Consider the following 4,811-nt stretch of genomic DNA (forward strand, 5'->3'; position numbering starts at 1 on the left):
TCAACCCAGTTCATCCATATGTTACTTAGAACACTTAGTCCAATCCAAAAACTAAGAAGGAGTAGCACGGCGGTAGTTCTTAGCCCTTCACTCACATCCTGGATAGATCCCTTCTTCTGATAGACCAATGCTAACTCACTAGTTCTTCCGCCACTGCCTTTTAGGTTTAGCTTTTATTTCACTTTTCCAAACTATTGTATATCCATAAATATAGCCGTCGGCCACAAAATCTGTTTGTATCACACTTAGCAAAAATCCTCACAATCTCATATCTGCATACGACTGACTCGCCACTATATGTTTCGAGCGACTTAAATGATCATGTTTATAGCCAATAGCTTCTGGTGACTTAATAATGAACCTATAACCCACCAACACCTGGCGGCTTAAAAAAGTGGCTTATGACCCGCCAGCCATTGATGACTTAATAGATAAAAACTGACCTTCCACGCTTTAATTTTATCTTGAGAGTCGCCGTCCTCTTAATACCAGGGTGGCTCATAATTTATTCATACTCTCATCATAATGTTTACCACCTTATTACCACTCGTTTATCCTTGCAAACAATTTAAACGTTTCATCACTTTAGTCTTAATCCGCCATACTTTAAATTTTCAAACTGCTGCTATTTAACCCGCCAACAATGATCAAGACCCCCACCTCTTGTGACTGGGTTGCATCCCAAGTCTCCGAACATTCATTACAGGAGTATGCCAACATGGGGTTTTTACCATCTAAAGAGGTCATACACTGGCAGGTCCCAGGTTCTGAAACAACCCTAGAGCCCCTAAGATGGCAAAATCGTGATCTTTGCAGACCACCTCCTCCGTGGTTTTTCCCCGCCCTGGTCAAAGTTTTCTGTGACACTCTGAATTTTTACCAGCTTCATCCTCAAGATATTGTTCCCATTCTGTCTCCAATTTATGCAATTTTCAATTTGTGAAGTATATCTTGAAGAGGAGCCCACTGTTGATCTCTTCGGAGAGTACTTTTATCTCAGTCGTCACACTGAGATGACTGATGGACCCAACTTGGAACTTGGGGGGATTTCCATTCAACGGCGTAGAGGCATAAGTTTTCCTGAAGCCAGGCTGGGTGGCCACCCCAAGGATTGGAATTTGACTTGGTTTTATTGCAAAGACACTTTGCTTGCTGATGAAAATCCTTTGTCGGGTTACTGCCCCTTCCAGCTCAACCCTCACAGCAAACTTCCAGACTGGTTAATTGCCGCAGAGCCTGTTAAATATGCCCCCACCTTCTAAAAAATGAGGGCATTGGTAGCCAATGGCTTAACTGCAGTAGATCTGACCCGCTGTTGGGTTGCTTGGAGGATATTACCTTTGAGTCGGCGTAGCGTCTTAATGTGTGAATATACCAGAGACACCAAGGATCTGCAACGTTTTAATCAGACATCTTTGAGCGACCAAGATGTCAATGATATAGTCAAGTCGCTGCTCGGGGAGCCCATGGACTTTTGTTGCAAAGTGGGATTAAAACCTTTCTGTAAACTCAACCCATCTCCGGATGTAAGTATCTTACACCATCCTTCACTTTGCTTGGTTACCTCTTGTCTATTATATTCCTTACTTTTCATGTTTAGATTTAGACATGCCAACTCCCCTTTTTGTAAGAAAAAATTGCCTACAGCCGCCTCAACCAAGAAGGCCAAGACAAAGACTCGAGGTCCAGGACATCCCAAGAAAACATCTGCTAAAGAGCTGCTCAAACTTGATGACGAGTCAGAGGTAGAACTTGACTCTCTTGCTCTTTTCTTTATACAACTTATTGACGCTGACTCCTCTTAGGGAGAGGCAGAGACCAGCCATGCATATGTAGCATAGGTAATTACAATCTCCTCTGGCTCAAAAACTTTACCAAGAAAGAAAACTCGACGGGTCGTCTGGAAGGTGAAATTTTCTCATCCTCTCACTCACTTGGATCCCAACTTTCTTTTGAAGAAACAACAACATGAGTCAAGACGCCCAACCCAGAGCAGCGACTCTCAAGACCTCATTTCCAGCTTTCCCAATACACCTGCTCCTCGCAAGCGTCGCCATTAGGTGCCACATAACCTAGACTCTCTTTATCCTTTAGCCAACCACATATGTCAACCTCTTACTTCTTCCAATTCAAATTATCAAAAGACACCTCCTATTGGGAAACGTAGCATGCAATGTCAAAAAAATTCCTACACTCACGCAAGATCTATCTAGGAGATTCATAGCAACGAGAGGGGGAGAGTGTGTCTATGTACCCTCTTAGGCTGAAAGCGGAAGTTTTTGACAACACGGTTGATCTAGTCGAACTTCTTCTAGCTCCGACCGATCAAGTACCGACCGTACGACACCTCCGAGTTCTACACACGTTCAGCTCGATGACGTTCCTCGCCCTCTTGATCCAGCAAGGTGTCGAGGAAGTAGATGAGTTCCGTCGGCATGACGGTGTGCTGAGGGTGATGGTGAAGTGATCCGCAAAGGGCTTCGCCTAAGCACCGTGACAATATGACCTGGGGTGTAAACTGTGGAGGGGGGCGCCGCACACGGCTAACATTTGATGTTATGTGTTGTACGCACCCCCCTCCCCACATATATATAGGTTGGAGGGGAGGAGAGGCATCCAAGGGGGCGCCCCAAGTAGGCCGAATCCTACTTGGGGTCCTCCATAATTCGGCCTCCCTCCTTCCATAATTGCCGGAGGGGGAAAAGGGAAGAGGAAGGAGCGAAGGAAAGGGGGGGTGGAATCCCCTTTTTCCCTCCAGCGGGGGATATTTGAAGCAATCGTCACCACCAACTCCATTGCATCAAGGGGAACATATTCATCCAAGTTATCTCACCATCTCCAACATCATCACCATCACCCACATTCCCATGTCATCAACTTTTGTACAACGGAGTGTGATTTGATTACCTGTACCACTTCTTGGTGTTAAATGTTGTACTGTTAGCTGATGCCTTGCGTTTTCTTGGTGAAAGATCATTACTTACAGATTGTTACAATTATCATCACCATACTAAATATGTTCACGATGATTTGTTGTGAGTAGTTCAATTTCTTTGTGTTCTTAAGGATATGCAGTAAAGATTATTGTGTAATCATGTTGTATTGTAATTCTCTAGTGGTGTTATGTGACGTCGATTGCATATCACAACTTTAAGGGCCTGGAGGAGGATATTGTATCATAGTAAGTTTAGCGTGAGAGTTCAGAGTTACAGAAATTACTATTCGACGAGTTTATGAGTTTTCACATGAGGGGTAAATAGGGACCTTAGAGGAAGTTATGGCTATGGCTGGATGCTTACCTTATGAAATCTTAATATTTGTGTTACTTGCTAAGAGCACAATCAAATAAGTATCTCTGAGTCAATGGTTTTGCATCATATAGTATTAGGCTCTATCTCTATAACACCGATCAAGCAATAATAATCAATTAAGTCATGTATGGAGTTGACAACTATGCGATTATCTCGCTGCCCTTAAGAATGTTTGATCATCATAAGTAACACAACCGTCTTGTCGACAGGATTACTAAGGATTGGGTCACTTGCTGCACTTTTCACTTTTTATTTTTAATCATGTTTCATTGCTCCATTACCACCACAAGACTCAACACTGTTACATCTTTTAGTACTTGAAGTGAATCCTTGTTGTTTTTGCACCTACCATTTTCATCAGCTCCTCCTGAGACCGATACTCTCACTAAACAAAAAGATGTACAATAGACCTGACCCCTACACCTATGGAACATTACCTTCATATCAAGCTTTCTCTCCTTGAGTCTGGACTTCTTTATCGACACTTCTTGTGCATCCAGATGTTGAACCCCTTGAGTTTCATCCAACAATGCATCAATTTGAAGGGATTTTCCTCCATACTTTACAATGTGACAACACGACCGGGCTATACATTGATGCGATCATCAAGTTGCAACATCTATTGAATCCATGAATTATTCAACTAGAGGCAAAACTTATGATCTCCATGATTGACGCGCTCGATGGCCACATTCTCTCCACTTGTGAAAACCGCAATACTTCACTAGAGTGTTTGAAACGGTGTACCACTCATGAAGAAGCGGCATTGTGATAATACATCACATCCAAATTGTAGGGTGGATAGTGCTTGTGCTCACGAAACCAAGAATGCACATGTTGACAACATATCATGCTCTTTGCTTCATTTCTACAAACCCCACATTTGTGGCCAACCACCCGTCGCACAATAATGCATCCTTCCTCACCATGTACCCCGCCATCATGCTTGCTTCATGTTAAATAAGGAGAAAGTAAAAAAAATCTCAATGGCATTTGGCAAAACACTTATGGGGCGTGGTGTTTGCCATGGATGGCGTCGGTAGGAGAGGACGATACCTTGATTGCAGCCGGAACTGGGTGCAACGACGGAGGTCCAACAAGAAATAGGCGGTGGCCGGAGTGGTATAGTAGCATCGGTCTTGGTTGGTGCAGATACAGAGCAAGGGTGGATGGGTGAAGTGAGGATAAGGGCCCTGGGAGAAGGGTTTTTAGTGTGCCAGGTGTGTCGGAGTCTGGCATGTCTTGACTCCCCCTAATCTCACATGAGTTTGTTTATAGTTTGGGAGAATTCAAACGTACAGAACGGTCCATGGATGTAGTGTTCGAACCACGTTGTATTGTACGGATATTTAGGATTATTTTGAAACACAACGTTGGAGTTGCCCTAAGCCTGAGCATCCATGGTGATGACTCCCCTTTTCAAGATAAGAAAGGGAGAACCCATGAGAAGAAAAGGAAAGCGAGAGGAAGTAGACACCAAGTTAGCGACCACGCACGTAC

Source organism: Triticum dicoccoides, chromosome 3B, assembly GCF_002162155.2.
Source record: "Triticum dicoccoides isolate Atlit2015 ecotype Zavitan chromosome 3B, WEW_v2.0, whole genome shotgun sequence".
Taxonomy (NCBI): Eukaryota; Viridiplantae; Streptophyta; class Magnoliopsida; order Poales; family Poaceae; genus Triticum; species Triticum dicoccoides.